This window comes from Saccopteryx leptura, chromosome 3 (genome assembly GCF_036850995.1).
Source record: "Saccopteryx leptura isolate mSacLep1 chromosome 3, mSacLep1_pri_phased_curated, whole genome shotgun sequence".
NCBI classification, from domain to species: domain Eukaryota; kingdom Metazoa; phylum Chordata; class Mammalia; order Chiroptera; family Emballonuridae; genus Saccopteryx; species Saccopteryx leptura.
In genome coordinates, this window is record NC_089505.1 from 293,636,314 (window position 1) to 293,648,524 (window position 12,211).

At 38.2% G+C, this 12,211-nt stretch overlaps 1 protein-coding gene and 1 long non-coding RNA gene across 8 annotated transcripts in view; one reads left to right on the top strand and one right to left on the bottom strand.

Moving 5' to 3' along the window:
- The window catches only part of WWP1 (WW domain containing E3 ubiquitin protein ligase 1), a 104,299-nt gene that overhangs the window by 86,885 nt on the left and 5,203 nt on the right, over positions 1 to 12,211 (bottom strand). For 6 of the 7 annotated variants that reach the window (XM_066378783.1, XM_066378785.1, XM_066378786.1 and 3 more), the window contains one exon: positions 568 to 663. The gene's annotated coding sequence lies outside the window, so the exon portion shown is untranslated. Of the gene's footprint in view, positions 1 to 567; positions 664 to 7,876; positions 8,011 to 12,211 lie in introns of those variants that run through there. The other variant, XM_066378784.1, reaches the window with a different exon arrangement.
- Positions 1 to 12,211, top strand: part of LOC136401100 (uncharacterized) — a 119,050-nt gene that overhangs the window by 275 nt on the left and 106,564 nt on the right. The gene's annotated exons all lie outside the window — the stretch shown is intronic.

Genomic DNA, 12,211 nt, shown 5'->3' on the forward strand with positions numbered 1-12,211 from the left:
GAAGCACTGTGAAGTTTAGAGCACTGTGCAGGCTGGGGAACAGTGCACCAGTGAGGTAGAAGACTTCACTCTGTTCCAGGTCCTCCGACCCCGTCCCCCCCCCCCCCCCCCCCCCCCCCCGCAAGCTACTTCTCCCTTTGTTCTGTCAACCAATCCTCCCACTCAAGAATGCATGCATCTGGTAACCAGCAACTGCTGTTTAAACTGCAAAACATAACAAAGATGGTTCAAAAATGGTACCATCTTGCCTTAAAAGGGCAGATACACAGCAAATAAAATGATTAATTTCAACAAACAGTTCCCACACTTCATTTAATATAAAGTTGTGTGGCACTTAATGTAATGTACTATTATATAATTCTTTAATCTGAGCATTACAATAACTCTGTGTAAGTAGGGAAGTACTATTTCATCTTACCCATGAGGAAACTGAGCCTCAGAAGTATTAAAAGTCTACAGCCCTATTTTTTATGACAATGTTATTACCAGGTGTACATTAATTATCAAAATGTATAGAGCTTAATGGTTAAACATAGTCTTAGTTTAAAAGAATTGTTAATCACTTACTCTGTACGAGGAACTGTACTGGGCTCTGGGGATATAAAGATGAGTAAGACACGATTCCTTCTTTCAAGGAACTCATAGTCTAGTGAGGAGATAAACCTGTAAACAAATAAAGAGCTTTCAGTGTGACAGTTACTGAAACAGATGAACATAAAGTGACACATGGGGACACCCCAAAGGAAGCAGCTAATCCAACCTTCAGGAATGAGAAGTTTCAGAGAAAACCTTTGAATGAGCTACATCGGGAATTACTGAGTATGGAGCAATCAGAGAACTCTGGAATAGCAGACAATGGGATGGCAGGACAGTGTGAAGTGACAAGGCTGATGGCACCCGGGTAATCCAAATTGTATAGGATCCCACAAAATGGTTTATGTAGCACTCAAAGTATACCAACTATGGTAATTTACAGTTTATCCTGAAGGTAACAGATAGATAACTGACGAAGTTCAATAACAGCAGCATTTTAGAAAAATAACTTTGGCAGCAGTGGGGTTGGATTTCAAATGAATTTATCTGAACCAGAGCACTGATAGTAGTGTGAAAAAACCCCCGAGGATTTGTGCAAGATCTCTCACTAGTGCTTGTCACAGAATAATTAAAAGCCTTGCTGAATTTAACCTTATGTCTCCTTACATTATCGTGGTTTATCACACCCTTACAACCCCTACCCACTAATTTCCTGCAACTTACTTCCCCACTGTTCCTCCACCTAATTCCTAATCACCCTTCAAGACTCAGCGCGTCACCTTTCCAGTTCTGCATGTTAGCTGCTGTTTCATAGCACCGAAACCTTATTTCTCTATCTCCCTATTAAACTGTAAATTTCTGTATTATGATGCATCTTTAATAATTTTTATTTTTCAATTAGTTAACATAAAATATTATACCAGTTTTAGGTGTACAACATAGTGATTACATATTTATATAACTTACAAAGTGATCACCTGGTAAGTCTAGTACCCATCTGGCACCACACACAGTTATTAGTTTATTGACTTTATTCCCTATGCTATACTTTACAACCCTGCGACTCTTCCGTAACTACCAATTTGCACTTCTTAATCCCTTCACTTTTTACACCACGTTTCCCAAACCCTCTCTCATCTGGCAACCATCCAAATGGTATGTATCTACAAGTTTGTTTCTGCTTTGTTTTTTCATTTATTTTGTTTTTTAGATTCCACATATCAGTGAAATCAGATGGCTGTTGTCTTTCTCTGTCTGACCCATTTCACTTAGCATAACACCCTAGGTACATCCCTGTCGTTGCAAATTGCAAGTTTTCATTCTTTTTTTATGGCTGAGTCATATTCCATTATTTGTGTGTGTGTGTGTGTGTGTGTGTGTGTGTGTGTGTGTGTGTGTGTGTGTGTATCACCTCTTCAATTCTCTATCTTGGCTATTGTAAAAAACAAACAAACACAGGGATACATTTATCTTTTTGAATTATAATGTTTTGGGTTTCTTCAGATAAGTTACCCAGACGTGGAATTTCTGGATCCTTTTTGGTCCCTTGTTATAGCCTTTGTTATAAAGTCTATTTTGTCTGATATAAGTATTGCTACACCTTCTATTTTTCTAAATTTCCATTTGCATGAAATATCTTTTTTCATCCCTTTACTTTCAGTCTGTATATGTCTTTTGATATAAAGTGGGTCTCTTGTAGACAGCATATGTAAGGGTCTTTCTTATTTTCTTATCCATTCAACTACCATATATCTTTTGACTGGAACTTTCAATCTATTTACTATTCTAAATGCTGGTAGGTATATATATTTGTTATTTTATTATTCATGTTGATTGTATTTTTCTTCTTGTTAAAGAAGACCCTTTAACCTTTCTTGTAATACTGCTTTGATGGTGAAGTGAAGAGCTCCTATAGGTTTTTCTTATCTGGGAAGTTTTTTATCTCGCCTTTGATTCTATAGGATAGTCTTGCTGGACATAGTAGTATTGGTTGTAGGCCATTGCTTTTCACCCCTTTGAATATCTTGTACCAATCCTTTCTGGCCTGCAAAGTTTCTGTTGAGAAATCAGTTGACAGTCTATGAGAGCTCCCTTATGGTAATTACTTCTAAGATTCTTTTTTTTTTTTTTGTCTCTAACCTTTGGGGACTATAGCATAATGCTCTCCAAGTCCATTCATGCTGTTGCAAAGGTAAGATTTCCTTCTTTTTTATGGCTGCATAGTACTCCATTGTATAAATGTACCATAGCTTTTTTATCCACTCATCTACTAATGGGCACTTGGGCTGCTTCCAGATCTTGCTATTGCAATAAATAGCAATGCAATAAATGTAGGGGTACATATAGTCTTTTGAATTAGTGTTTTGAGATTCTTAGTACATATTCCAAGAAGTGGGGTTCTAGCTCAAAAGGCATTTCCATTTTTAATTTTTTGACCTAACTCCATACTGTTTTCCATAATGGCTATACCAATCTGCATTCTCACCAACAGTGCATAAAGCTTCCTTTTCCACACCTTTGCTAGCACTTGTTGATTTGACAGACATATGACAGGTGTGAGGTGCTATCTTATTGTGGTTTAATTTGCATTTCTCTGATGTCAATGACATTGACTATCTTTTCATACGTCTATTGGCCATTTCTGCGTTCTCTTTAGAATGTGTCTGGTCAAGTCCTATGCCCATTTTTTAATTAAATTGTTTGTTTTTTGGTGCTGAGTTTTATAAATTCTTTATAAATTTTGGATACTAATCCCTTAGCAGACGTATCAGCAAATACCATACATTCTACCATACAGGGATTGTCTTTTCATTTTGTTGATAATTTCCTTTGTTGTCCAAAAACTTTTTATTTTGATGTAGTCTCATTTGTTTATCATAATTATGATGTGTTTTTGTGTGGGCCTCTTTAGGTTCACCTTGTTTGGGACTTTCTGCACTTTCTGGACTTGTATGTCTTCTTTCTTTGCCAGGTTAGGTATGTTTTCAATCAAATTTCTTCAAACAGGTTCTCAATCCCTTGCTCTCTCTCTCTTCTAGTATTCCTATGATACAAATGTTGGTACACTTGATATTGTCCCAGAGGCCGCTTAAACTATCCTCAGTTTGTTAGATTTTTTTTTTTAATCGAGAGACAGACAGGGACAGACAGGAAGGAAGAGAGATGAGAAGCATCAACTCAGAGTTGCAACACTTTAGTCATTCATCGATTGCTTTCTCATATGTGCCCTGACCAAGGAGGCTCCAGCTGAACCCGTGACTACTTGCTCAAGCCAGCAACCTTTGGGCTCAAGCCAGAGACCATGGTGTCATGTCTATGATCTCACACTCAAGACAGCAACCCCGTGCTAAAGCTGATGCACCCTTGCTCAAGCTGGATGAGCCTGTGTTCAAGCCAGCAACCTCAGGGTTTCAAACCTGGGTCGGTCCTGAGTGTCCTAGGTTGACACTCTATCCACTGCACCACCACCTGGTAAGGCTGATTCTTTTTTCTTTTCAATGCTCTGCTTGGGCACTGTTATCTTGTCCTCTAAATCACTGGTTCGATCCTCTACTTCACCTAATATACTATTTATTCCCTTTAGTATATTCTTCATTTCACTTATATCCTTCATCTCTGTCTGATTGTTTTATGTTTCCTCTCTCTTTGTTGAAGTTGTTACTGAGATCATTGAGCATCCTCATAACAAGTGTTTTTGACTAATAGATTGCTTGTCTCAATTTTTAGTTCTCGTTTTTTTATTTTGGTGTTCTTTTCATTTGGGACATGTTTGTCTCCTCATTTTGGCTGCCTTCATGTTTGTTTCTATGTATTAGGAAGATCTGTTACATCTCCCAGTCTTGGCAGAGTGGCCTTACATAGGTATCTTGTGGGACCCAGTGGTGCAGTCTCCCTGGTTACCTGAGCTGGGTGCTCCAGGTGTCCCTTGTGTGGGTTGTGTGTACCTCCCTGTTGTAGCTGAGCCTTGATTACTGTTGGTACCTCAGTGAAATGGACTGACCTTCAGGCTGACCTGCTCTGAGGGATGGCTGTGAGTACAGCAGAGGAGCCAATGCTAGGGCGCAGATTCGCTTTATTGGGGCTCTGGTGCATCTGAGTCTATCTCTGGGTGTACAACCCATCTTTATAATTCCATCCCCTATCCCAATTTTCAGTCTTTACTAACTATTCAGTAAATACGTATTAAATGAAGATTCACAATTAATAAAACAATAAATCCTGTGAAATTCAGGTAGTTCCATTTTTTAAAATGTACCTACATAGCATAGAACTAAAACTTTAATAAAATTAAAATATGATAAAACCGTGTACAGGTGGGACTATGAACCACCTCACCCACCTCTAACCTGCTAATACTGAGCTCAAGTCCCATCTGACTAGCCAGTGATTTCATCTCTACAACTCAAAATAAATGCTCAATTAAAAAAGTCCAATAAAAAAGTAAAAGATGTTACCTAAAATGCTCATGACTTATTAAATATTCAAATGGCCTAAAGTATATAAATAAGAAATCAGCTCACTATATTTGAATATTCTCTAGCCCTAATATTCAAAAATACTCAAAATTCATATACTATTCCCAAAATTTTATCAATGAGACTTTTCTACAAGTCTGGGGGTACAACGGCTGCTAAGAACACAGTAAAAGTTTTCCCATGGAAACACTAGAAATGGTGGTGAGCTATTAAGACCAAGCCACAGAAGCCTAGTGAACACAGACAGCTGAACCACTTGAATGGTACAAGGAAGCCTACTGCTCCAGAGACATTTCAGGACTGCTACAAATACTTACTTGTGTGCATAGGTATTGCTCCCACAAAATCAAAGCAAAAATCAAACAAATTCGTGAACTGAGAAAAAGCACTTTACATGGTGCCTTGTATATAGTGAATACTCAATAAATTATTTCTATCTTAATCCAGAATCCCCTGATTTCAAACTTTTGCGTTCATCAAAATAACTTTATCTTCCTCACTGTGTACTAACCATGAATTCTGAAAGTGCAGGACAAGTCCTCGCCACAATCCCCACGTGCCTCCCTCACAGCCTGGTGCCCAGGAGTTTCTGACAGTTATCTGCTAAAAAAGGACCTCAGGGCCAACTGAGTCTCCAAACAAGCAGGCTTAAAACCAAAAGGCCTTATTCAGTTTCAGGTTCTTTGTTAAATGAACTACCACACCTCTCAAATTGATAATTTTGTTCAAAATGAAAATACAAAGTACAAAAATTCATGCAGAAAATACTCCTCCAAGAGCTACCAACTTAGACAACTGTCCTAGACAAAAGCAGCCTGGTTAAGTGGCTGGTGAGATAAGGCCTCTGAATTTTCTAGCCTGGGTATCTTATTAAGAACTAGGGCAGACACATTACACTTTCTAGCTGAGTGTCACTTGACAAAAATCACTGCATATTTCATGAAAACATGAAACAGCAGCAATTATCCATAATCACACTGACCTAACTCACAACTGTTTGCATTTTTATACCATTTTCTTCCAGTACACATTTTTATAAAGCTGAAATCCTAGTAGACAAACAATTTTATTTCCTAGTCCTTACCCTGCACCCTGCATTTAAAGTAAGAACTGCCCATTACAAACCTGATTGATTCCCTGGCCAACATCAGAACAATTTAGGCTTTACAACTATAGAACACAGGTTTGGCAACAATATTCTAGAAGGCCACAAGATGGTGATGTTGCTCAATAAAAAAAAGAAATGCACCTTTAACAATAATATAATTAAATACATCATACTAACTTTCAAAAAAACCAGAACAGATTGCCTTCATTCTAAGTAAGGGTTGTCAAAAATGTTTGTACTTTACTAGAAAACATTAGTGAGGAGGAAAATATTGTACTTTCATCAAATTTAGCAGTAACTATTATAATTTTAAAGCTGAACAGTGATGGTCCCTAAAAACAAAACAAAAACACAGGGCTTTGGCACCACTGTCTTTTTATCACATTGATCTTTCCTTCTCTCCCTGCTCTGTCCCCCTTCCTATTCAGGTCATAATAGAAACTTGTCATGCACAATAGAAACGTCATAATTACTGTTAATTTAGGGAGATGATTCCTATTTGTTTCAAAAGGATACAAAACTAATTTACCTCAACAAAGGAAAAGAATACCAAGATCATATCAGCAATGAGAATCAGATAATTCCTTTCTAATTTGCTATAATTTCCTCAATTTCTTATAATATGCAACCTTATGTTTACAATGGCAAAATACCAAAACTTTTCAAATATTTCTGCATTTGGTAAAATTTCCCCACACCTTAATGATTACCAGTAAACACAGGTTTGCCACTCCTGTGCTGCATATTAATTATGAAAATAAGATTCAAACAACACTGAGCATCTTAAAACTTAAATTCCAAACTTATAGAATCAATTTTATAGGAAGAGCTATGTAAATACCCCTAGCAAAAGAATAGACAACAGAGCATGTCTGAGACCACCTGCACTTTACATGGGTGTCTAAGTGATGCAGAAACATAGCGGGTTTTAAACCTGCAATCTGACCCAGGTCTCTGACTCTCAAAATACAGGGGCTGGTAAAACTAGGTTTACAGTGTGCGTATGCAAAACACAGAGTTTAACTTTGTATTACTGTATTTTCCGTACAAACAACTATAAACCTACTTTTGCCTGACCTTGTCATAAGAATAACAGTGACCATATTATTGGGCTCCTATCATTTGTCAATCACCTTACAAAAAAACTATCTTTAATGTTAACAATTACCCTTCAGAGTCTTTCTTGTTTATACTAACAAATGACGAAAGTTATGTTTCAGGAATTGAAAGTGCCTAGGGCCACAAAACTAGTGAGTCAGGATTTTGAACTCAGAATTCCTGGGCTCAGAGCCAGTGCTCTTTTCACTGCATCTGCACTGCAACAACAGAACGGAAAACAAGAAATGGTGAGCTAAACCCATGCCTTAAAAATAAGCGGTTTGCCACATCAATCAGATGTTACTATTCTCTTATTTTTTTTCTCTTAAAGATTCACAGACGGATGATTTTGTGGGGCTTTTAAGCTAGTCATTGAAAATGCTTTTTCTTAAGGTTGAGAGAAAAAGAACAAGTAATCTTACAAAAGGTAATGTGTAAAAATGTAAGCACATTAACGGAGGTAAGCTGTAGGCACTGTTTAGCAAGCCTTTCCATGTGTTCTGGGAAAAACATGCGGGGCTACACAACACTCTTACTTCGCAAAGATCAAGCTTCACATAATTATTACAATCTCATATTTTAAAATGACACAAACATTTCCATAAATAATTGGTCATCTGTTTCAAAGTTTGGTATTTCAATAACATAATACTTTGCTTACCAGACTTTTTTCCTTCGAATCCAAAATGTTTTAATGTTTTGGTATTCTTCAAATACCCAGTATTTGCTACCTGCTCTCATGAAGCAGCAGAAAGCAGAGAGCCGTGACACCCAGGGCTAAGGCTGAGAGGTGAGACACCATTTCAGAGACACAAGCGTCTGTGTCAGACTTGCTGGCGAAGCTCGCTGTCCTCTGCACTGCACTGGTCACGAGGGTAGCATGACATTCACCCCAAAACACTTCCTGGGTGTTTCCAAATACATTAAAGATTCTAATTTGCCAGTACTTAAGTAGTCATGGAGATTCGCTAACTCTTCAATTCCAAAGTACCAATTTCAAGTTTGAGAGAGCATGTTGGGGTAATGTGATTGATAAGAGAGGACCTAGGTCCAAGCGTCAACTCTATTGTCTGCACTCTGCTTTTAATCTGTAAAGAGAGGGTCCTACGATGAGGGACTAGCATTGTTCTAGCATCTGGACCAGTGCCATTTCCTCCATGCTCCAGCACACCGCCACCCTGGCCACATCTTCAGTGCCTGCAGCAGGGCCAGCCACTGCTGACCCCCCAATGCCACAACACAGAGAGCAACAGGCATGACCATCTGCAAACACATCTGCAGCAGCATCAGATCAAAAGTAAAACAAAAAAGAAGTATAGCGAGGATACCTGAGATGAATACAATACTGCTAGTTTCTGTTATAAATATAAAATTTCAAGATATTTTAAGCTACTCAAGTAATAGACACATAGTGTTGACTATTTACAAATACTCTTCCTAAGAATTGCAAAGTATGCTGCTAAGTATAAACTTTCATCAAATATCCTCAATCTTGGAGGCAAACTGACAATTCAAAACACAAAACTTCCCAAAATGAGATAATCACTTAAACAGCTAAAATTTTACTCCTAGAATAATGCATTTTTTCTCATTTAAAATATAGTAGAAATACAGAAACACAATACTTTATCCTTTATCCACAAATCCGAAACCCAAAAAGCTATAAAAACTTCAAGTTCCTTTGTAACTCATTTGATAGCAAAATCTGACCAGACAAGTAGCTATTTTATGTCCCTACTTATCTATACTTAAACACTAACCAAAGGAAGTACAGATGCTACTGAGACCGCATTGGGGTTTTATGTAACATAGTATATTTCTAAAATTAAGAAATAACAATTCTGAAACAATTCTGACATCACTGACAAGCTATCCTAGCTAGTATTTACTGAACACTAAGTGCCAGGTTTAAGCCACACACAGATCTAGGAATTCAGTAGTATTATTATTACTACCACTTTACATATGACTACTGTTTACACGTGCTGAAACTCGGGCTTTTTCTAAAGTGAACCTGACCAAGCTCAATTGGCCAATAAATGAATGCCAGAACTCGTCGAAGTTTGTCTTACTTTAAGGCAGGGGTCTCAAACTCGCAGCCCGCCAAACAATTTTGTGCGGCCCGCAGACTAATCCACGAAGTTTATCCAAAATATTTTGAACTTCGTGGATTAGTCTGCGGGCCGCACAAAATTGTTCGGCGGGCCGCGAGTTTGAGACCCCTGCTTTAAGGCCTAAACCCCTTTAATAGCAAACACTTTAAAGAAAAATCACAAAATTTTAAAAAGTTCTAATTATCAAAAATTTTACCCTAGGAAAATGAAATTCTTGAGAACAATGTTTACTTTCTACTCTGGGTATTCATATCTAAAGAGCAACGCCATATTTCACAGCTCAGAGGACAAGAGATGGGTTTACTCTTTTTCTCCCCAAACTACCGGCCACAAAGTCAGTGAAAACACACAAGACAACAGCCTCCTCAAACAAATGCCAACTAATCCTTTTCACTCAAATTTAGACAGAATCAGGTGTTTGGCATGTTTGGTTTTGGTTTTTTATCAAAAAATGTACTAAGATGATAAAAATATGGTTGATATAAACCTAGGTTAAGTTCTTCCAGTAACAGGCCCAGTTGCAAGATCAGCCATTCCAATAACAGCTATGGTCAAAGGACTAAAGAGGGTTTAAGTGACAGACACAGACTGTGTAAGCAAGACTTAGAGAAAACAGTTTCAAATTTTGAGGTTTTTCTATTAATTAATTCAAATTTAAACTGTTTCTTCACAAGTTCAATGCCCCCTGACAAGCAATGGCTTTCCCCCACAACAGACAGATAGAGCATGGCATCCTACCTCCTTCTACCCTGAAGATCAAATTCTAAATTAGACACACTTCATTCAGAATCTCTATTTCTGAGTAGCTTCTCCTGGCAAAGCGAAAGTAGGTTATCCGATAACTAGTCACCATACCTAATTTAACTGTATCCACAGGCATTTTTAAAAAATAAATGTCTTCATTCAGAAGAGTCTCTTCTTTTGTAGAGTACGGGGAAATTGTCTGGACAAGGGAGCTTAAGTGCTACCTCCTGCAGGACCTCTTCCCTCTACATACTGAAACTACCCTGTAGTAGTAGTACAGGCTCTGCAGTTTCTTCGGGTATGCCCTGGGTAATTACCTTAAGCCTCTTTAAATATCTGAAAGGTTCAGATGTTAAGCTCTCATGTATTTACATTCATACACGTGTGCTTCATGAGCTGTGGCTTCAAAAGTGGTTTCAGGGAGCACCAAAACCCCAAATTAAAGATTCGGTTTCTACCAGACCTTTTCAAACTAACGTGTATCTCAGTTGTTAAACATAAAATTCTTGAGCCCCACTATTAAGGACCATACCATAGATCTTGAAGAGTACTCAACAATTCACATATTTAACAAACATGACTGTGACGATGGTGTTAACAGTATCTCCTTCCCAGACTGTACAGCCAGAACCAAACAGGCTCAGCCACGTTGGGTCAGTCTCTTAGATTCATTTTAGCAACTTATTTTGTACGAGGTGAGATTTAATATGCAGCTCTGCTCATGCCAAAACACCTGTCCTTAAGTTACGCGTGGCTCCCAAAAAAGTGAACTTACTTATATTTTAAACTTATTAATAATAAGGAATTATAAGTATAAAAATGGTTTAAGGGGTGCTTACGTCACAGGGACCACAATTTTGCTTTACAAACATTATTGTGATTAATCCTTATAAAATTCCAGCAAGAAAATATTCTTTATATTTTACAGAAGCAAAAATGAACCAACACTGCTATTAGGCAGTATTGACAGACATCAGTTCTATCTGACATTAATAGTAGAGTCATTCGTTTACTTATTTTAAGGTAAAGTATATCCTTATTTATACAAGAGTAGGTTTATTTAATGAACCCTCCCACCCACCCTAACCAAGCACAAACAAAGAGCAGGACACCGTGGCACGAGGGGGCGCAAGTCAGGACTCGGCAGTTTGCTCCTACTCAGCCACTTTAATCATAATTACAGGCCCACGAAACAGCTATCAAAAGACCTTGTTTTCCTTAGTTAAGCAAAAAGCGATTACACCTACAATTCTGTCATTGCTGGTGCATTTCTTAACTACCCAAGTAATTTAAAGCAGGGAGGAGAGCCATCAAGAAACACCTCCACGTAATTCTATCTGTCCCCTCCTCAGCCCTTGCCCTCCCCATTTACACGATCATGTTTCTCAGTCCAGTCCAGCACCAAACTTCTCCCCAACAGCCAGGGCTCTAGCTTCAGAAATTTGCAGAGATTTGCACTGGGATACAGGAGCCCATTTTTGAGTGTACATGAAATGCTTCAAAACTGCTCCAAAGAGACACCTAAAGTCTTCAAATGAGGTGTTGATTCATTATTCCACACAGAAGCTATAAATGTAATAACAAAACACTTATTTCGTTCATTCCAGTTAGCTATAACATGACTTAGATAATCTAAACTTAAAAAATAAATAAGCTACAACTGAGACCAAAAGAAAATGATAGTGACATAAAGACAAGTAATGAGATAAAGTGAGAAAAACTCAACTGGCAGTCTGGAAGTCTACCTGGTTCTGGATGAGATGAGCATTACCTTATTTATTCCTTTTGTTTCCCTCAGGAAGGCCCAGATTCCAAGCACAAAGAGTACTAGGCAGCTTAAGTTTCAGCTCTTAAGAATTTTCCAGAAGCCCCATTAACGTAATAATTGTAATAATATGTGTCTGTGTAATCCTGGGATTCACGCTCCTGTCTGGCCCCTTCCCTTAAATCTGGGCTGACCTGTGACTCGCTGTAGCGGACAGAATACGGCAGAGATGATGCTATGCTGGTTCCACTCCTATGGCTTAAGGAGACATGGCTGCTTCTGTTCCTGCACTCCTGTGAGCCCTAAACAACATGTAAGGCCAGCAATCCTTCTGGAAAGACCATCTGAAGAGCAGGGGGCCCTTGAAACGAGA